Genomic DNA, 23,698 nt, shown 5'->3' with positions numbered 1-23,698 from the left:
TATTTAACGCTCCTGTTTAGCTCACGTGGATAAGACGCCGGACTTCTATTCCTCGGGTACGCGAGTTCTGTTCCAGCCGCCGTCGATTTTTCTCTCATGGTTTTTTCTATTTCAGAAACTTAATAAAAAATAAAAATTGTATGTGACCTTAAAGGATAAATGTGTGTGTGTGTGTGTGCGGACGTGTCAAGGAGGGGAAGTGGGAGGGGGGAAGCAGAATCCATTTTTTCTTGCATTCGCCTATCTTTTCGATTTTCTTGAACAGTTCCCGACTTTTTCAAGAACAGTTTGCCGAGAAGTGGTGAAATAGTTATAATTTGTAGAGAAATAGTAAATGACATATTTAAACGAGGCAACCTTTAGTTCTCTGTGAACTACCCGCCGTATCCAATAGTTAAGAACGAAGTTCCCGAATAATCTTCGAACTTTTTTTTTCCGTGTAGTGATGCATTTGCAGTCATTTTTTTGCACGTACTACTGCTGAAAGTAATAATGAGGTTCTTCTGGTAAGATTCTAGTGAGGGCCTTTTATTTTTATCAGGCAATAAAGAGGCAGACTTGCCAGTACTATTTTTCCTAGCCAGGGCCCTATAATAAATAAGGAAAACTAGTGATTATAATAAAGTCATGCAGACTTTATACCAAATTTTTATAACTTTGAAAAAAATGTTTCGATATATCCATAAATAGCGTTCAAATGAACAAATAGAAAAATATTGTATTGATGGTTGAATTGAAATTAAAATAGCTTTAATTTAAAAAAAGACTATTTAATTAATTTTCTTTAATATTCTTTAAATTAAATTATTTTATTTTGATAAAATTAAACAAAACTACAATAAGGAATTTATAAAATATAATAACTTAATTATTAATTTATATGTTGAGTTCAAGTTTTAGACTGTTATCGATGAGCAGTATAGAACAGCGACAATGCTGGCTCAGCAATCTCCCTCATTCTCCACTTCAGCCTTCTCCCCCCGTAAACCCATCCTTCTAACACCACGAGTTTCCTTTCCCCGCGCAAACTCTGCACTAAAACAGAGTCTCATCCGCGCAGTTGCAGTCTCAGACTTGTCCTTTAATCCGTCCTTAAACTTAACCTCGATAATTTCATTCAGTTACGCTTGACCTTAACTTTTCATAAGATTTTTAAAAATATTTTTTACTTTATTAGGTTTTTATTTTTCATAATTTTCAAAAAAAGTTAGTAAAAAAAATTTTGAAAAAGGAAATTTTCATTTTTGACATGATTTTGTTTTATTTAACCTGAAGAGGCCTTAAAGTTCTTTAATAATTCTAACATTTTAATTAGTATTTAAGAGACAGTACTGGGAAATTTCCACCTTGCTTGAAAATTTTATTGACTGGCAAAAAATAAATTATAGATTTGAACTATAATCTTTAATAAAAATTTTCGCATATATAACACTTAAAAGTACGACCCTTAAAAGTTATGTACGGATAGTTTAATAAAGTTAATTATACACTAGATGGAACAAAACTTAAGGTTAAAGTTTTAGCATTAACTGACACCCTGCTCAGTCAAGCATTTTTGAAATTATTATTTGATTAAAGGCATTGAATATCTGTTTTATATTAATGAACAATACTTGGAATATTTCCTAAAAATTACAATAATTGGTAGAAAATAACACTATTTCTTATTACAATATAAAATCTATCATCATCGTACCTCGATTATCCCTAAATTCTTACGTTTTATTAGAAATATCGAAATACAATAAAGTAATTTTTGTAATTTAAAGAAAGTTTCTTAGTGTAAACTCTCATATTTCTGAGAGAATATTTTCCCCAATTTTTTTGGAGAGAATGTCCAACTTTAAAAAAATTAGCAGCAAATCCACAATAAATTATTAGCAAATAAATTAATTAATTAGAATACCTCAGATTTTAAAAATATTGTATATGTATAATCAGGAAATAATAGTTAATTTTAAAGATGATTTTTTATTTCAACTTGAAATAATAGTTATTGCAATCAGGAAACAATAGTTCATATGAAAAAATGATTAAATTTTATTTTTAAACTAAAATAATAGTTACAGTATAGAATATCATTAGGGTATCGTATTGCGTTATAAAGATGATAATATTAAAAATTATTATCATTATTATTATTTATATTACATTATCACATATGAGGAGCACGAGTCTGAGGAATACGGGGCAGGAAAGAGAAGGAGGAGGACATAAACTTGCTGCTGTCGACAAATTCCTCGCTTACCAAATGGCCAATCCTATCGTCTGTCGACGATTCTCTATATATATATTCCACCACCGTCTTGATTCTACCTGTTCGTCTAGACCCAGAAAATTTTGTCCCATACTGTCATTTTTCTTTTCGTTCAAGTCCAGATAGAACCTTAAAGATTGTCAGGACTATTTGGAAAATTCTTCCCAACTTGAATCTTTTTACTATATGAAAGTAAAATATTTACTTATTTCAGGAGTAATTTTTTAGTATTTAAAATTTGTAATAATTTAGCTCAAAAAGTTTTTTAAAAAATCGTCTGCTCATTAGATGATTTAATTTTAAGGTACAAACTACTGCTAAGCATGAAAATAATGTAATTAATATAATTTATACTGTTAAATTTATATAGAAAATATTAGTTTGGAATCAGGATTATGCTTTTTTACATAGAAAATATTCTTTCTTACAATAAATTTTCTTGGATAGAGCATATAAAATATTTTTATTCTTTGCTGATGAATAATAAAAAAAGAATTGTTTAAAGTTTTCATGTCAAAAACATTATTAATTTAAATAAAATGAAAAAATAATAAATTTATTATATTTTAATGTAATTATCATTAATTATATTTACTATATCGAGTTAAATTCAAAATATCATGAGACACAATTTTTACAAAAAAGTGACTATGCCTTTTTCCATAATTTAAACTATTTGGTGAAAATTCATTACCTATATAATTGTAATATTTAAATATTTTTAATCTTTTATTCTCACTATTCTTTTTATATCGGTATATCCTCATAAATGTGGGGAACATGTATTAAGAAAAATTTATTTTTCGAGGATATATATAGCTTAGAGACCCCATTAATAATACTATAAGGATGCAGGCAACTATCCGGATAATCTAACGGATAATCAAAAAAAGTACAAAATAAAAGAATTTTCGATTTTTAATTTTAGGTATTTATTTGCATATGAATTTAAATAAGACTGAACACAGTAAAAAAATCTTACTTTTAGCCTATATTTTTAAGACTGAATTTAAGGTGTAAACGGATTCAGCCCCGTTAAACAAGGACTTATGTGAAATACATGGGCTGAATTTAACGTGTAAACGGAGTCAGACTTTTTTTTCCTGTGAAACGAAATGAAAGTCAACATTAATAAATTAATAAATATTCAGTTAAAAATTTAGTTAAAAATTTAAAAAGATTTAAATAAAAATTTTCTTAAAATCATTAAAATACATAAAAACGCAACGTTCCATGTGAAAATTCAAAATTTATGGTATTAAATGCTTATAAACTTTAAAATAAAAAACAAAAAAAATATTTGACATTTGTCTGGATAATATAGAAGTCCGGAAAATGGCGTCTCTAATGTAAATGTACAATATTAGCTGGCAAGACTTTCATTGGCTATATGTATATATAGGACTTTTAGAATATACTCTCTAAATCTGAATATGTGAAAATTCACATATTTGTACGTTCCCAATGGGAAATGCCAGTGTAGTGCCAATGTTCACCAATGGCTTAGTACTCAGACGATTGTTCGGCGTAGTCTAGCCGAGCCTCGACACTTAGTGCTGGCGCAGTACAGAATTTTTGTTTCGCCAAAGCTTGGACAAGCCACGGCGGCAAGTGCTGGCTGAGTATAGAAAAATTGTTCACAACGCTCTTTGCCAACATTGCTTTTTTGACATAAACTTGAAAAAAATTATAAAAAAAGTTTATGAATGTTTATAAATATAAATTTATTGAAAAAAATTAATATTTTACTTTTCAGTTGTTCATTTTTTATTCTTATTAAATTTAATAATAACAATTTAACACAATTGTCTAATTTTGTAAATAATAAATTATTTAAACAAATTAAAATTATAAACAAAATTTAAACTTTAATCTCAATAATAATTTGGTTCCTATTAAAATACTAATTATACTTCTTGCTATGAATAAAAAATTATTAAAAAATTACCACGTAATTTAAGAATTACGTAAAATGTTAAATGCAATAAGTAAAGTAATTTAATTTAATTATTAAAAATTTATTTTAATTTATTATTTCTAACGTATCCCTAGTTTTTTCTCATCTTTGACTCAATAATTGTATGTCTGAATGATACTAAGATATTAATACTTTACTGTACACATGTGTCGTTAGCATAGTGGTTAGAGCGTTAGTCTGTTAGTCCGTAGGTCGTAGGTTCGATTCCCCTCGTCAGCAATTTTGTTTATTTTCATAGGTTTGCGATATTTCTAGATTCCAATCGTTAGGTACTAAAATATGAAAATCTAATGCACACTTACTGTAATTGTTTATTATTTAATTTTTAAATGTTATAAACAATTTTTTTCTACTTCATTTACTATATCCATTGTTAGTCTCCATCTTTAATACAATTTCTTTAAGAAGAGAAATATTTTATGAATAATAACTATTTATTAATATTATTTACCATTTTGTTGTTAAATTATTTATAATTATGAATTTACGACTAATTAATAACAATACGGCATTTATTGCGGCAATATTCTTAGCCAGCACTGGTCCAGTGTTGCGCCAGCGCTGTCTGGCAGCACTGACAGACAGTACTTCGGCAGCGCCAGACGGTGTTATCATCCCAGTGCCATGCCAGTGCTGGCTCTCAGCCTTGCCGCCAGTGCTGCCAGTGCTGGCGCAGTACTACGCCAGTTGTAAATTTCCCATTGGGTTATAAGTCGTCTTCTCGATCAATAAGTGCATATACACTTATAATAAGTGAAATTTCACTCAGAATAAGTGAAAAATTCACTTATTTATAAGTGTATATGCACTTATTGATCGAGAGGACGACTTATAACGTACAATAAGTGAAATTTCGCACATATTCAGATTTAGAGAGTACCTATCATTTTTAAATTTTTCTCCATCATTAAAGAATAAAAACTGCGCGTCGGAATAAAGCATTATTCTCTAACAGAGAGTATATTAGATATATATATATATATATATATATATATATATATATATATGTCGTAGCCACATTGCGAAAAACCGCACTTCATGAAATGCCTAGACGTCACGCACACTGTGAAAAAAATATTTACTTCACCATGTGTCCAATATTTTTGGACATTTCATGAAGTGCAACAGCCAATTATGCATTTTGTGAAACTAAATAAAATTTCACAATACGTCCAAATATAAAATGCATTTCATGAAATGCCCAAGTCGTTGAATGCCGATAATGAAGAAATTGTATTAACTTTCTTAGTATTATTTCTACGGTATAAGTATAATCTCAAATTAAAATCTGATTCCCCACCTTAACCGATTAATTAGTCATTCATTTACAAATCAGTGTCATTATCTGTCTATTAATGTAGTGTTGTTAGTACATTTGAAAAAGAAAGACTGATTATCTAATTTATATTTTTAAAAAAATGGAAAATGAATCTGTGACGCGCGTGGTAGTAAATGAGAGTGATCATCTCGAAAAACTGGAGCAACACTACCGTAAAAAAACGAATAAAAAACCATATGGATGTGCAGAAATAAACAATATGATTAGTGAAATAGTGTCGACAAAGAATAAACTGCAAGTAATCTGTAAAACCATAACTTAAATATAAATAAAAGAAATTTAATTTTTTATAATTAAGAAAATTGAAATAAATTTAAAAAAATTTATATTAGATAATCAGTCTTTCTTTTTCAAATGTACTAACAACACTACATTAATAGACAGATAATGACATGAATGACTAATTAATCGGTTAAGGTGGGGAATCAGATTTTAATTTGAGATTATACTTACCTTAGAAATAATACTAAGAAAGTTAATACAATTTCTTCATTATCGGCATTCAACGACTTGGGTTTTTCACAATGTGCCTGCACTTCATGAAACGTCTAGGCATTTCATGAAGTGCAGTTTTTTACAATGTGGCTATGACATATATACATATATTAGAGATGATTCAGATTGAACGAGATTGAGCTTAACGATTTAATTAATATTTTATTTGTAAACATCATTTTTCTGTGCCTGATTATAAGCCAAAAACAATATATTTTAAATAATAGTAACATACTTAATTTGAATCAGCTAAAAATCTTGGTTTTAACTGACAATATGTGACTGACATTTTGCTTCTGAATCAGTTAAAAATAACTGCGATTTTCACTTTTTCAGTGAAAAAATAACTGATAGTTATTGTCAGTAGAAATATTACTATTTAAATTAGTGACTGACTTTTTGCTTCTAACTCTATACTTCGTTCCACGAGAGAATGCTTTCTGACGCGCAGTTTTTTTTTCTGTTTGTTTATTAGAACTAGAATAATAAAATATTTACAATTAATTTTAACACCAAACTAAACTAAATATAAATCCCTTCTATTTGTAGAGAACAAATTACACTCTATATAGACTGTATATTATTTGGCCTAGATAGATACTACATACACATAGATTTGACATCAGTTTGTATATGTAGAGATGACATTTACACTCTATGTAGATTCTATATTATTTGGCCTATATAAATATTACATTCCAATCCTACGTAGATCGTATGTATATTTACCTACATAGAGCCTATGTAGAACTTTTATGTAGGTCCTACATTGTTAAGCCCATGTATAGTCTATGTAGCCGAGCGTTACATTTCCGTCATAGACTGTATGTTAGTTTTAACTCGCAGGCCTATGTCGCACAGTAGGCCAGATGACATAGAGGCTACATAGATCGGAGCTTAATTTTTATTCGGGTGCTCTTTAGGATGCAAAAAGAATTAGCTCCATATATTGTTGCCAAAACTATTTTTTGTGGTCTAAAAAAATCCTGTTAATTCTGCGAGTTGGACACACCTTTTCGCTGCGAGTTGGTCATGATTTATATGCTGGAGATTTCTTTTGTTTTCAAGTTTAACCTATTTTATGTTTGTAAACATTGCAAAATATTTGATTCGAAATTTATAGTTTATAATATGTAAAATACATTATATTTTATAAAATACAAATTTTGCATACACTTTTTATTACTAGAGGTTTTATTTAATTTTTATGCTTTTTGAGTGGATTTTGTGAGGGTGTCCAACTTGCAGCAAAGAAAAAAAAAGTCCAAAAATCATCTTTTTAGAAAATTGGCTACATTTTGAAAGTTTTTTCAAAAATTAAATTGCCGCTTTTACAGAAGTATAGGTAAGCTCTCTGGCTTTTAAACAAGACTTTAAACATGTCGATAGCTTAATTTAGTGAAAAGTTATAACCGAAAAACAAAACTACCCAATGGGAAGTAAACGATTGGTTCAATAATGGGCCATGCTTGGCGAACTCCGTTCCATTATTGGAACATTAATGGCAACCATCATTGGACCACCAATGGTTTAAACTTGGGATGATCACGCTACTGCCAATGATCGGTAGCCAAGCATCGGGCCAATATTAGTTGCCAAGGAATTGCCAAGGAAACAAAATCGATTTTCAAAAGCTTGATTTTTTATTGGCAGCCAACAAAAATCCAAGGTTTTAAAAATTGGTTTTTTTTAATTATTAATTAAAATTTATTTTTAAAAAATATATTTTTCAAAAATTTATTTTTTAAAAATATATATTTTTTTAAATTAATAGAACATATTAATTTAATTTGTCACCTCTGGTAAAACAAAGATGAAAGACTGATAAATTCCCTCACTTTATATCTTACAGTGGAGGGATAACTGTGAATGTCTTTGCGAGAGAGGAGCAGGTACTTATATAGAGCCAGTGAAACAGGTCACAAGCGAGAAAAAATCACTAGCATGCACTCTGGCGGCGCTTGTCGGAAGTGGCGCAACGTTGGTGGCCAAGCGCTGTGTCGATAATGTCAGGATATGCATGCGCGCCAGAAAACAGTTCCGACAAGCGCCGCCAGAGTGCATGCTAGTGATTTCTTCTCGCTTGTGACCTGTTTCACTGGCTCTATATAAGTACCTGCTCCTCTCTCGCAAAGACATTCACAGTTATCCCTCCACTGTAAGATATAAAGTGAGGGAATTTATCAGTCTTTCATCTTTGTTTTACCAGAGGTGACAAATTAAATTAATATGTTCTATTAATTTAAAAAAATATATATTTTTAAAAAATAAATTTTTGAAAAATATATTTTTTAAAAATAAATTTTAATTAATAATTAAAAAAAACCAATTTTTAAAACCTTGGATTTTTGTTGGCTGCCAATAAAAAATCAAGCTTTTGAAAATCGATTTTGTTTCCTTGGCAATTCCTTGGCAACTAATATTGGCCCGATGCTTGGCTACCGATCATTGGCAGTAGCGTGATCATCCCAAGTTTAAACCATTGGTGGTCCAATGATGGTTGCCATTAATGTTCCAATAATGGAACGGAGTTCGCCAAGCATGGCCCATTATTGAACTAATCGTTAACATTGGCAACTTCCCGTTGGGTATGTCCAACTCGCAGCAAACTCCCCTAAATTTTGAAACTCTACACTGCACCCATTATGGAACGATGATTTCCTGTATATGTACGGGTGTTCCATATTGAATGCCCCTATTTAATGGAACACTTATTTAATTTAATAAGTATTTAGAATTCTATTGACTTATCTCAATAATTTGAATATTAATTATACAGAATAAAATACAATTAACAAATTCTAATTTAATAGATAATTATAAAACCAATTCTTCAGGTAGAAAATTAATGCGAAAATACTGAAAAGATTTGAGGTTATGTTTGCTGTATATTTCTTGTGTGTTCCATAAATAGGGACATGCAAATAACAAGTGTGCCTAATATGGAACAGTCGTCTGACAAAAATTATGGCTTACCTTAAATTCAAAGTTAAAATGCAATTTAAACATTTCTTATTAAACTAAATACTATACAGAAATAATCATTCTTATAACACGTATACAATTTTCTGAAATAAGTAGAAATTTCTTATCACCACTTTTAATTGCATTTATTTTAATTTTTGTAATACTGTTCCATAATAGGAACGAAATTTTGAAGTGTTCCATAATAGGGACGTTTACCTTATAGATTGTGTTTTTCAACTTTTTTAAACATATTTTTAGTGAATTTCTGAATGCTGTCCACCTTGGGGACACTTTTTTAAAAGTCAAAATTTCAGATGTTTTTCCAAAGTCGCCTAAATTTTATTTTCCTTAGTAATATGAAAAAATCTTGTATCTAAAAAGTTATAGTTAACGAGACAAAGTTTTATAATAATACCATTTAGGATTTACAGTCATTCAAAAGACATGTTGTACAAAAAAGATTATAAAAATATTTTTAACTACCCAATGGGAAATGCCAGTGTAGTGCCGATGTTCACCACTGGCTTAGTACTCAGACGATTGTTCGGCGTAGTCTAGCCGAGCCTCGACAATTAGTGCTGGCGCAGTACAGAATTTTTGTTTCGCCAAAGCTTGGACAAGCCACGGCGGCAAGTGCTAGCTGAGTATAGAAAAATTGTTCACAACGCTCTTTGCCAACACTGCTTTTTTGACATAAACTTGAAAAAAATTATTAAAAAAGTTTATAAATGTTTATAAATATAAATTTATTGAAAAAAATTAATATTTTACTTTTCAGTTGTTCATTTTTTATTCTTATTAAATTTAATAATAACAATTTAACACAATTGTCTAATTTTGTAAATAATAAATTATTTAAACAAATTAAAATTATAAACAAAATTTAAACTTTAATCTCAATAATAATTTGGTTCCTATTAAAATACTATTATACTTCTTACTATGAATAACAAATTATTAAAAAATTACCACGTAATTTAAGAATTACGTAAAATGTTAAATGCAATAAATAAGGTAAAATTACTTAATTTAATTATAAAAAATTTAGTTTAATTTATTTTATTTCAATTTATTATTTCTAACGTATCCCTATTTTTTTCTCATCTTTGACTCAATAATTGTATGTCTGAATGATACTGAGATGTTAATACTTTACAGTACACATGTGTCGTTAGCTTAGTGGTTAGAGCGTTAGTCTGTTAGTCCGTAGGTCGTAGGTTCGATTCCCCTCGTCAGCAATTTTGTTTATTTTCATAGGTTTGCGATATTTCTAGATTCCAATCGTTAGGTTCTAACGTATGAAAATCTAATGCACACTTACTGTAATTGTTTATTATTTAATTTTTAAATGTTATAAACAATTTTTTTCTACTTCATTTACTATATCCATTGTTAGTCTCCATCTTCAATACAATTTCTTTAAGAAGAGAAATATTTTATGAATAATAACTATTTATTAATATTATTTACCATTTTGTTGTTAAATTATTTATAATTATGAATTTACGACTAATTAATAGCAATACGGCATTTATTGCGGCAATATTCTCAGCCAGCACTGGTCCAGTGCTGCGCCAGCGCTGTCTGGCAGCACTGACAGACAGTACTTCGGCAGCGCCAGACGGCGTTATCATCCCAGTGCCATGCCAGTGCTGGCTCTCAGCCTTGCCGCCAGTGCTGCCAGTGCTGGCGCAGTACTACGCCAGTTGTAAATTTCCCATTGGGTATATCCATCATTATTATAAAATGTATAATTTTGAAGGAACGTCAAAGTAGTTTAAGATATTTGAATGATAGTATATTTTTTGAAAATTATTATATTAGGTAATATTTTAATGTATAAAATTAACATTATAATATAGGAAAAGTTACCACAATATTCTGAGCTCAATTGTGCTTTTTGGGTTATTATATACCTAATAATTATAAAAATTTTCTCGAATATTATATAAGTACAAAATTGTAATTTGAAATTCCACTTTCCAACTGTATATCTGAAATTTCGCCATCTAAGAGATAAAGAGAAAAAAACCCTTTAATAATCTTTGTATCTTAATTTCCCGTGTTTTATAATGTTCTCTCAACCCGCGAGACTTGTGACACTTTTAAAATTGAAATCGCAAGGGCAAAAAAGGATGAGTGAATAAAAATGGGAGTAATGGGTACGAGATGGACGAGAAATTATAATAATCACTTGGCCAAATGAATGGTCTCTCTGTAAAAGCTGGTTTCGCGCTATAGGCATAAAAGGTATCACACACGCAGCACAGACGGGAATAGTGGAGAATAGAGAGAAAAAGGTTACTGGGCAGTAGGTATGGACCAATGGCGACTGCATTCGACGCTGTCCAATCCCGAGTGAATTGGGAAGGGCCTAAATGGCCACACCTACTGCAATGACGTCAGAACCGACGCTGAGCGTCGCGCACGTTCAACCCAACGACGCTTCCACACTTTTTGACCCGATAAACATTCGGGCCGAGTTGCTTCTCTCGATTGCACACCCGGCGCGCAGCTCCAACAACTACTGTTTTCCATTCCCCCACCCCCTCAAACTGTTTCACGCATCACGCGCGACATTTCACCCCCAACCACCTCCACACCCCACCCCTTTACTCACACTCGTTACTCTCCAACACCCTCTCTCGTTGCAAAAAAGACATCACTATTGCAGAGTCTAGCGAGGCGTTAACTAGTCCAGACCGCAAATCACTTTTCGATTGATAGACCCCCCCATGAACAAACGGGATCGTATTCGTGATTTTGGATTAACAGTGCACTTTTTTCTGTGGGTGAATATCGTGTGTTGTGATTTGCAAAAAGAAAGTCAAATGTGCTTTAAATAGTGATTTTTAACCAAGAGAGTTATTTTAGGATCTTTATTTCATCTTCATACATACCTATAATAATAGAAGTTATTTATAATAAACTACGAGGAAGATGAATTAGTGACAATTGTCCCCGAGGAAAGGGGAAACTAAAATATATTTGTATAAAATTCAATTCAAGAACTTTGGTAAAAAATTTTAATTTTGTTTTTTAAAAAAGTTTATTGAAGGAGAGTATTTAGAGAAATGGATTTTGGATATTAGAGGATGTTTTATTTATGACAAACGCACTTTTATTCAAAAAAAATATATTGAATTGAGAAATATAATTTTCTGCCGTAGACCTATATATATAGAAATTTATTTTTCCAGTCTTTTTCTGAATGTTTAAAATTTTGAATTTTCATATTGCTGAAATCCTGTTTCCGAAAATAAAAAAGCAACTTTTTATTAGTAATAATTCATTTGACATAGAAAATCATATAAATTATAGTAAACATTTAATTATAAAATTATTTGTAAATATTTACATTTACAAACTATAAATTACCGATTACTACTGCGCTTTCTTACCCATCATGTCAAAAATTACAAAAATGATATGAAAGTTTCTGTTGATTTGAATGGTAACTTTATTCTTTTATGTTAACTTCTGCTTTCATTTTTTTTTTTAGTTTTGAGTAAAATATATCGGGAGAAAGGTTTACGGGTCACTATAATAATTATGGATTTTTTTACATACAAAAATTTTTAATTCGGGAAATTCGATTTGTAGGGTGTCTAGCGACCGGGAAATTTGGAGATTTGCAGGGAATTTACAAAAATATCCGTGAATTTTTGAAAAGTTTCGCTAATGCGTTGTAAAATCAACAGATTTCAATTTAATTCTTATATTTATATATCGGCGATTCCATCGATAAATTAAATTAAATTTTAGTACACACTTTAAGTTCGAGTAACAATTTTTTATTGATTCTGAACAAAAAAAGATAAACATTTTTTTATTTTTTTAAAGTATAGCCAAATTATTGAATTATATATATAAATTAAAAAATAATATATTACAAAACAAAAAAAAATTTTAACCGTTTTTTGACATTTTAAATTTTTGTTATTTTTTGCATTAACAAAATATTACAACATTTAAAAAAATTATAACTCAAAAGCCGATTACAATAAATTAATGAAACTTACACTGATTACACAAAATTGTTCACTTTAAAAAAAAAATGTTTGCATGATTGTAAATTTAAAAATTCCATATTTTTAATAACAATTTTATAAACAATTTGAATTATTTATGTGTTTTACCCCTCTAATTGAAATGAAACTCATAAGAAGTGTACTCAGTACTCAGTACACTACTAATGAAAATTTTAATATTTAAAATTACAATAAATTAAATTTTATTTGAGTGCAAATATTTTAAGCAGGCTAATCATTTGAATTTTTTACATAATTTTTCTAATTCATTACATTCCTTTCATAAATTTTCTTATATCCCTTAAGACTTTTTTCATGCTATATAATACTATTGAAATTCTGAAATTGGTTTGAAATTGATTTAAGAAATTATTCGAATGATTGCATTATATACACTAAAGAAGAATTTCTGATTATAAATTCCTATAAATTTAATTTTTTATTCTTTTTACTTTTGTTGACAATTTTGTGCCTGATTCTAATGCATAGAATAAAATTTGACGTAATTTTTGAAAATAAACATATTGTATTTTATTTCAACTGGTATTTCATTTCTTGCATGGAATTTTTTTAAACTAAAAACAAAACTTTTCGTATTCTGCGTGTTGAAAATTTTAAATGGTTCCAATCAGACCCAATAAACTAAATTAAATAAACAAACTTTCTCTTAAAAGCATGGAATTATTTATTTAAGAGAAAAAATAACTGATATTTAATAATTAAAATTTAATTTTAAACTTGGCGAATGTAAACATTGATATAACCTGGGTTTAAAATAAGTTGTCTCTAATATATATTTGAGATTTGATTTGAAACACAACAAAAAAACCTCATATAGTGCCACGTTTTATGCCATTTAACGTTGCGGTTCATTTTGAGCTGCAACAAAAATGAGCCTAATAGGTTTTATGTGTGAGGTAGAGTAAAATTCATACTTTATAATTTTGATTTTTCAATAATTTGAATATGGCATACTGAATTGTGTACTGCCTTTCAATAACGGCGCCGGGAATGGTAAAAATATATTGTTTTTTTAAAAATTATTTTCAATATATTTAAGCGGACTATGAAATCAAAAAAAGTGATACAAATATTTTTTATTTATTTATTTAAAAAAATATTGTTACTATTAATACTATTTATATTATTTACTATTATCAATAAATCAACTTTCCCCGTAATAAATTAGAATAAAAAACATTAAAAAGTATGATACATATCCATAGAAAGACGTTTTGCTAAAAAATCATCTTTTATAACTTGTCTTGGTGCTCGCGGGTTGATTGTAACAGCAATTATTTGGGCAAATCTAAAAAACATGCTCACTTCGACAAAAAAAGGGAAAATTTTTTAATTTGTGAGCACTCATGCATTGTTTATATCATTTTACTCATAATTATTCAATAAATCAGAAAATATCAATGTAATTAATATTTATAAATTGCTTCAAAAGTTAGACGGAAAACCGCAACTTTCGGGTATGCTATATCACGAGTTACAAACGACCTGACTTGTGAAATATTAAACAAGAAATAAACAAAATTCAAATTATACTATTTTTTATTAATATTATAAATTTCATTATTTATCATTTATAAAAATTAACTTTAACATTTTCTGCTCCTTGTTTAGTTATTTCATATAAGTAACATGGCAACAGTAAATACTAATCAAGAAAAAAAAGTATTTTTAAATATAATAAAAATATAAAGGATAATATTAAATTACCTGAAGACATTGCGGTTTCTTTACTTTTGACGTTAATGAATATAGGTTACAATTGACAATTAGTATGAACTTCGTCATTTACAAAAAAAACATAAATGTTGGCTAATTTTAAAATCATAGCGTATCAGAGTGGTCAGAGTGTTAGGTTTCGGAGCTTTAGATTGAGGTATAGATCCCTTTGAGTGATAAGAATTTTTCAAATGTTTGTAAGATTACTTATAATATAAGGAAAGAGGCCGTATAAATATAATAAACTAGCTGCGATACCCGTCTTCGACGGGTTATTAGTTATTGTTATTCCTACCTATATATTAATAGCTACGATACCCGTCTTCGACGTGTTTCTTAGTATTTTTAAAGTTTTCCATATTGAGTATTGATTAGTATTTAACCAACTACATTTAAACTAATTTTCTTGATGATTATTAATATTAATTAATGAAGAAGAAAACGAAATTTTAAGGAAAGTAAAAAGATAATGTTTAGAATTTTTAAAATCGCTCTAAGTGTGAAAACCATCATGGCTTAATAACGGCCCAGTACTGGCAAAGTTGTCACCTAGTCTTGGGCGATATTATTGGGACGACTCTTGTGGTGTTAATTACGGTTGGACGTCGGCAGACGTTAATGGCCCAATATTGACTGACATTACTTACCCAGAATTAGCAAAATACAAAAACTAATATAAATTATTACATTTTTTATTAATTAACTAATTAATTTATCATATTTATACGTCTTTTATTTCACTTTGCTACTCTGACGTTAAGTCAAGAAAGCTTAATGGTTTTATAAGCTACACTATTTATCGATATTGTGATATTATTATGGCGAGGTACGTCCCAATATTGGCAATTGTATTTTGCCATCATAGCAGATACAAAATTTTTGCTATTAATGTGCCATTACTGAGCCGAGCAACGTCCCAATATTCTGAAACTGAAATTACCAACGTTTATTCGACGAAAATTTTTACTTTAGCTAATTGCTTATTTTAATATTAACAGCCCTTTAAAAAAATTACGAAAGGATCACGGATTTCCCGAAATTCCTGGAAATTCAACTAAATTATTGTTTCCTCGCCTCGCAAGCATTTTTTTCTCTTAATAATCAGAAGCCATTTAAAAAAATTGCAAAAGGATTCAAGGCGAGGAAAGTAGTGATTTTTATTTTTTTGTCACGGATTTCCCAAAAATCCCAGAATTCAGTTTTATCCAATACTTTCAATTACAACTTGCCATCATAGATAGAAAAGTTTATCCTAATAATCTGACAATAATGTACCACTATTGGTCCGTGCTAAGTCCCGTTACCAGCAATGAGACGTTTTGTATGCTAGTATATAGGCCCAAGTAATTTTTGCCAGTTTTCTGCAGACATTCACTGAAAAAATTACATTCTAAGTTTAAGAAAATCTTCTTAAATATGCGCCAAGAATATTCCCCCACTTAGATTATGTGGGAAATATTCTTACAATAAGAAGAAAATTAGTATTGTAAGAATGTTTCCCACTTAATTTAAGTGGGAAATATTCTTGGCGCATATTTAAGAAGTTTTTCTTAAAATTAGAATGTAATTTTTTCAGTGATTGACGGGCCCGTTTTGCAGTCTTGGAATTTCACACTTGGAGCTTATAAAAAACCATTTATTAGCTTTTTTTCCGAGAAGCACCACGTGGAGGTAACCACTATTAGTATTGTTTTTGGCAAGTTTTTAAATCCCGTGCAGAAATTGCCCTAACAGCACTGCAAAAACTGGTATCTCACTCGTGTCTTAAAATGAGTTGCTTTAAGTGTTTAAACCATTGAGATACAAAATCTGTTTTATATTGAGACATTTAATTTCATCTCGTGTCTCATTTTAAGACATTAAAGGTAACTCAATGCGTATAAGACACGTAAAACGTCTTCTTAGTGTGAGACGGATACTCGAAACACATTTCGTGTCTCAAAATGCATTGCTAAATGTGTAAGACACTTTGAAACGTCTTAAAATGAAACACATATCTGTTTCAAATATGTGGACTAAGATATCTTATGTGTTTCAAATATGGGATAAAACGTCTCAAAATGAGACACTTGTTTTTGCAGTGAGGGCCCTGACCCCGCATGAAACCAGGACCCGACCTGGCAGCTCGTCAAATCAGGCTTTGCGCCATGGCGCCGGCCGGGTTCCTTGTTTCACCCAGGTCTGGACCCGGCCAGGCCCCTGTCAAAATTTCTACTCGGAATTATTTTCCAGGAGCTTAGTAAAACTAAAAAAATTCTTGTTGATTAAATTTGATAAAAGATATAAAACATTTTCATTTCAGTATTACTAAATTATCTTGGATCATAATTTGTAAAAACAAAAAACATCTTATTTAAAAGTAATAAGTAGGTAAAATCAAAAAAATTAGATATTAATATTTTCAATTTTTATGGGTAAAAATATTGAAACTTTTAAATTTTAGATTTAAAATTCCTATTTTTTCTATTTTTATGATAAAATTGAAATTAAAATTACCAAGAAAACAAATTAATTAATTAATTAGAAAATATCAATACCAACTTAATGCAAGAATTAATTAATATTTAACCCTTTGAGTAGCAGTGATACATTTAATTCATATGAACATTTTTTTGTTAACTTCTGCATAACTTTCTTGATTTTAAAAACTGAATATTGAAACAATTTTTTTGGTCCAATGAGGCAAATTTCTTGCTTTAAATACTGGTCTTTAAATAAAAAAAGTTTAATAACTTTCCATAAAAAGCTTGTTTAAAAATCAAGAATCATCATTTTTGTAGAAAAAATTTGATCAGAAAAAACGAAAAAAATTTCAAAATACGTCTTTTTTTGAAATTTTAGTATAGAAATGGGTTGTATTTATCTAAAAAAGTTAGCTAAGGATAGTTTTGCATCCATTTTATAAAAAATAAAAATTTTTCATTTTTTTGATTTTTCGAATTTTTTGAAAAAATGTCGTAACTTTCGTTCAAGTTAATATTTTTTAATCGGATAAGGCTATGATTTTAAGTTACGTTAATACCTAATAGACTGCCAAGTTTCACTTTAATCGGTTAAACCGTTTTGAAGTGATGCGCGAACAAAGTTTTGCATACAGACAGACAGACAGACAGAAATTTTTTTTTTTACATTTTTCGAATTCTCATGTCTCAAAACAAAAAAATATATAAAAATTTTCAAGCTTGGAGCATTGTACAGACAGAAGTCTGATTTTATTAATATAGAAGATAGATTAATTAGTTTATTAATTAAAAAATATAATTATTTATATTACTTATTTAATTTTGCCAATACTGGGGAAGTTATATAATGGTGGACAAAATTATAGGCCATTATAATGACTGCCGAGATCTGGCTGCTGACATCTAACCGCTATTAACACCACAAGTGCGAGTCGGTCCAATATTGTCTGTCAAGACTCGGTGCCAACTTTGCCAATGCTGAGCCAGTATTGGGCCGTGCTGGTTTTCGCACTTGCATAGTAATTAACCATTAATATTATATTTTATTAAATTGAAATCAATAAATTGCAAAGTAGGAAAAAATTCCATTATTCTAAATTAAAATGATTTAGTTTTGAAATTCTTCTTTATTTCTTATAATTTAGAAGCTTGCAAATTGCAAAATTAGTAAAGAAACCTATATTTTTACAAGTACACTGTTGAAAAAGTTAGTAAATATCAATAATAATTTGTTTAAACAATTTTTAATATTAGTTGTAACAAATTTAATTGAATATCTTATTTCAATTATTAATTTATAGTACACTATGTAACACTAATGGAAGTTAATATTTTTATATAAGTATGCTGATTTCTATTTTTAATTGATAATGTTATAAATTAACAATAAAAAATTCTTATCCTTTAGAATAAAAGAAAAAAAATCATTGCAGGGTAAAATATACCTCTTCTTACATCATTAGGTACCAAATGTTCCAAATTATTTAAAACCGACGCTTGACGCGATGTATATAAATATTGAATTTTGTAGCTTTTTTGTAATATATTCTTTAAGTAAATAATTAACATGTTTTTGACAATTTCTTGATTCACTAACAAGGTTTTCGTTCATAGTGTGATGGAATTTAAATTTATGCAAACTTCTTTACTATTAAAAATCAATTTGTTATATATAACTAAAATTTTAAAGTTTAAGAAATTTACATGTTATATAAAATTTCACCGCTAAATAACAATTTGCTTCTTTAGACCTATGCTAATTTTTATTCAATAAAAATGATAATACTGAATAAGTTATTACTCATTCAAGATAAATGAGTTTGTATAATTATTTTATTTAATTTATCACTGCGGTAGTGCCAGTAAAATTTTGACACATCGAAATTCATTTTTTTGACAGACGTAAATTATGTATGCCCTTTTTTGAGTAAGAAAAATTCTATATTAATAGAATTGAAAAAATACTTATGTTTATTTTAGATTTTTTATTTTAAACAAATATAAGTTTTTTAAAATCTACATAAAACAAAAAAATTTCTGATAACAATAATAGAAATTTTTGAAAAGTTATCAATTTTTTCGTGAGCTTAACAGATGACTCTTTATATTAAACATGATTTAATTACATGCTTTTACAATAATATCAGTGAATTAATAAAAAAACAACAAAGATCAAATGTAAATTTATGAAAATTTAATTTACAAGAGAAACGCCTAAAGTGAACTTTTATTTTAAATAATTCTTACTTCTGAAAACTGAACACTATACGGTAGTGACACAATAATTTTAAACAACGTTAATAATTTTTCACGTTATTAGAAAATATTACTTTCTTATCTCTTTAAAATCTTTATTATTTTATTTATATTTATTTTTTATTATTCCCTCATGCAAAATTGGTTGTTGTTGTCATATTATTTTTAAAATTGTGAAGGTGCAAAGCCAAAAAGATCATGATTGTAAAAATCTTGTAAATTTGGGGACAAGGTTGATGACGTCCCAATGGGAAGTAAACGATTGGTTCAATAATGGGCCATGCTTGGCAAACTCCGTTTCATTATTGGAACATTAATGGCAACCATCATTGGACCACCAATGGTTTAAACTTGGGATGATCACGCTACTGCCAATGATCGGTAGCCAAGCATCGGGCCAATATTAGTTGCCAAGGAAACAAAATCGATTTTCAAGAGCTTGATTTTTTATTGGCAGCCAACAAAAAACCAAGGTTTTGAAAATTAATTTTTTTAATTATTAATTTAAATTTATTTTAAAAAAATATATTTTTTTTAATTAATAGAAAATATTAATTAAATTTTTCACCTCTGGTAAAACAAAGGTGAAAGACTGATAAAAATTCCCTCACCGTATCTCACAGTGGAGGGATGACTGTGAATGTCTTTGCGAGAGAGGGGTAGGTACTTATAGAGCCAGTGAAACAGGTCACAAGCGAGAAGAAATCACTAGCATGCACTCTGGCGGCGCTTGTCGGAAGTGGCGCAACGTTGGTTGCCAAGCGCTGTGTCGATAATGTCAGGATATGCATGCGCGCCAGAAAAAAGTTCCGACAAGCGCCGCCAGAGTGCATGCTAGTGATTTCTTCTCGCTTGTGACCTGTTTCACTGGCTCTATAAGTACCTACCCCTCTCTCGCAAAGACATTCACAGTCATCCCTCCACTGTGAGATACGGTGAGGGAATTTTTATCAGTCTTCCACCTTTGTTTTACCAGAGGTGAAAAATTTAATTAATATGTTCTATTAATTAAAAAAATATATTTTTTTAAAATAAATTTAAATTAATAATTAAAAAAATTAATTTTCAAAATCTTGGTTTTTTGTTGGCTGCCAATAAAAAATCAAGCTTTTGAAAATTAATTTTGTTTCCTTGGCAATTCCTTGGCAACTAATATTGGCCCGATGCTTGGCTACCGATCATTGTCAGTAGCGTGATCATCCCAAGTTAAAACCAATGGTGGTCCAATGATGGTTGCCAATTGTTTTCCCAAGAAAAAATCATTGGTCACCAAGCATGACCCATTATTAAACCAATCGTTACCATTGGCAACTTCCCGTTGGGGTTTTATAAATAATAAAAAAACAATATAGCATAAACATTATTTTATAATATATTGTATAATTGTCTCTATTACAATGATAATGGTCAAAATAAACATTACCTTTTTGTGAGTTTACTTAGAATGATAAGTTAAAAATATATAGCACCGGCACACAAAAAAAAATTTGGATTGCCAGGACTGCCATGTGGTAGGTTTTCTTCCTTAAGGTGTATCTAAACAGAAAAACATTGTCCGACCTAAAAGTTAGTTCGTGTTCTCTTCTTACAGGCTTGGTGGGGAGGGGGGGTGAAGTTTGAGAAACTGATTTTTATGGGAATTTACTTAATTTCTATAAATAAAGCTGAATTTTTGTTTCTTCTGAATGTTTTTTTGAATTCAGTGACTTTAATAACATAAGAATTGAATATATAAAAAAAAATAAAAATGGCGGATTCAAAATGGCGGATCTAAAATGGTGGATTTAAAAAAGAATTGTTTACATTTCCTTGAAACTTGTTACTCGGGGGTTTTTGGGGTCGCTGATTACGAATCTAACATTAGATTTTCAAAATTCAAAATGGTGGATCCAATATGGCAGACGAAATTTTCAAAAATTCCTCATATTTACTTAAAACTTGTTACTCGGGGGTTTTCGGGGTCGCTGATTACGAATATGATGTCAGTTTATAAAAATGCAATATGGCGGATCCAATATGGCGGACAAAAAAGAACAGATTTCTTAATTTCTATGTCTTGAGTACCTTACCCTTTTGGTTTCAAATGATCTCCGGAGAGGAGCACTTTTTCTCTTCTTTGAAGTTTTAGTCTCTGGTATATCTCTTTTTAGCGTCCAACAATAGTCCGCTAACATATTCTTACTCAATTTCCTTTGTTAGCGTTTCTGCATATCCTTTAAATCTTGGTGAAATCTCTCCCCTTGTTCCTCGCTGAAATCACCAAGATTTTCAGGAAATTCATCTAAAAGTGAATCCAAAAAGTGAATTTTATAACTCATCAAACATCCCAGCTTTTTAAAATTCTCTACCATTTTTCCTACAATTTCTCTATGTCTGTGGCTTTCTTTATTTCCTAGAAATTCCAAGCAAACTTCTTTAAAACTTGTCCAGGCTGCTTTTTCTTTAAGTTTCATCGTTTATACAAATTTTTCGTCATATAACAACTTACGTATCTGAGGCCCATTTAACACACCTTCTTTGATTTTAGCGTCAGACAGTTTCGGAAATTTCTCCGCCAAATACTCAAAACATTTACCATTTTTGTCCAAGGCTTTTACAAATCGCCGATACTGAGGTATCCCTCCTCTGCATCGTAAACTTCTTTCCTACTTTTGCCAAGAAGGCATAATTTTAACCTAGAAACTAGGCCGAGAATTCCTTCACCACGGGGAGGTGTCCTAGTCGCAAAAACTAATTTTAAATAGGTCAAAAACTTTTTGAGATTGTAGTATCTTACAGAAATGCGATTAAATTTTATTAAAACATTTACAGTAAACCATTTCTATAGATTATGAAAAATTCAGATTTAAAATTAGCGACTAGAGGAAACACCTGAGTACCAAGAACCAAGAAAATCTGAAAACAATTTCATCGTAAGTCATGTTGGATACACCATTTTGAATTTTTTAAACCCAAAATCAGATTCGTATTCGGCGACCTCAAAAATTCCCACGGAGTAGCAAGTTTCAACCCATTTCATTCATTTAAATATATTTTGTCCGCCATATTGGATCCGCCATATTGCATTTTTATAAACTGACATCATATTCGTAATCAGCGACCCCGAAAACCCCCGAGTAACGAGTTTTAAGTAAATATGAGGAATTTTTGAAAATTTCGTCTGCCATATTGGATCCACCATTTTGAATTTTGAAAATCTGATGTTAGATTCGTAATCAGCGACCCCAAAAACCCCCGAGTAACAAGTTTCAAGGAAATGTAAACAATTCTTTTTTAAATCCACCATTTTAAATCCACCATTTTAGATCCGCCATTTTGAATCCGCCATGTTTATTTTTTTTATATATTCAATTCTTATGTTATTAAAGTCACTGAATTCAAAAAAACATTCAGAAGAAGCAAAAATTCAGCTTTATTTATAGAAATTAAGTAAATTCCCATAAAAATCAGTTTCTCAAACTTCACCCCCCCTCCCCACCAAGCCTGTAAGAAGAGAACACGAACTAACTTTTAGGTCGGACAATGTTTTTCTGTTTAGATACACCTTAAGGAAGAAAACCTACCACATGGCAGTCCTGTCAATCCAAATTTTTTTTTGTGTGCCGGTGTAGTTCATACACGGAAAGAAAAAGTCCGTCAATCATTAATAGACTAGTATATTACTTTGAGACGGGACACAAAATCATTGAATGGATAACATACTTTGAGTCACAATCAGTGACGAGTTGCTTGCTAAAATTTAGAAAACTGTCATCAATATATAAAACTCGTTCACTAAAATTTAGAAAACTGTCTATTAAATTTTCTATGACTATCAAAAGCATTCAAAAAATTCAACTTCTTTCAGAATTATCCCTAATTTTAGACACTATTTGGTACAGAATGAACACATTTTTTTCGTTGCACAGTTCCGATATTTTATTTACACTCTTAGACGCTTTAGACCAACACATTTTCGCACTTATAATAACTACACGTAGAAACGCACACTTATAACATTTTAAGTTTAGAAGCGAACTGTTCTTATATACCAAATAACAAAATTTTTCACAACTTGTGAGAAATAATTTTGCACTAATAACTACTTTTTAATTAGCGAGAAATATAAAAGAAAATATATTTTTATCGAGGTCAATTTCTAGACGCAATTCAACTGCAAATTATTAGTTAAGTTAA

General features: G+C 29.6%; 1 protein-coding gene across 8 annotated transcripts in view; it reads left to right on the top strand.

Annotated features, from left to right (window-relative positions):
• Positions 1-11,350: 11,350 nt before the first annotated feature.
• LOC122507571 overlaps positions 11,351-23,698 on the top strand; it is a 190,699-nt gene continuing 178,351 nt past the window's right edge. For 7 of the 8 annotated variants that reach the window (XM_043620362.1, XM_043620359.1, XM_043620361.1 and 4 more), the window contains exon 1: positions 11,351-12,052. The gene's annotated coding sequence lies outside the window, so the exon portion shown is untranslated. The remainder of the gene's footprint in view (positions 12,053-23,698) is intronic. The other variant, XM_043620365.1, reaches the window with a different exon arrangement.

The sequence above is a fragment of the Leptopilina heterotoma genome, unplaced genomic scaffold (genome assembly GCF_015476425.1).
Source record: "Leptopilina heterotoma isolate Lh14 unplaced genomic scaffold, ASM1547642v1 Lhet_472, whole genome shotgun sequence".
Lineage (NCBI taxonomy): Eukaryota > Metazoa > Arthropoda > Insecta > Hymenoptera > Figitidae > Leptopilina > Leptopilina heterotoma.
Note: the sequence above shows the minus strand (reverse complement) of the source record. Positions and strands in the feature narration are given on the sequence as shown.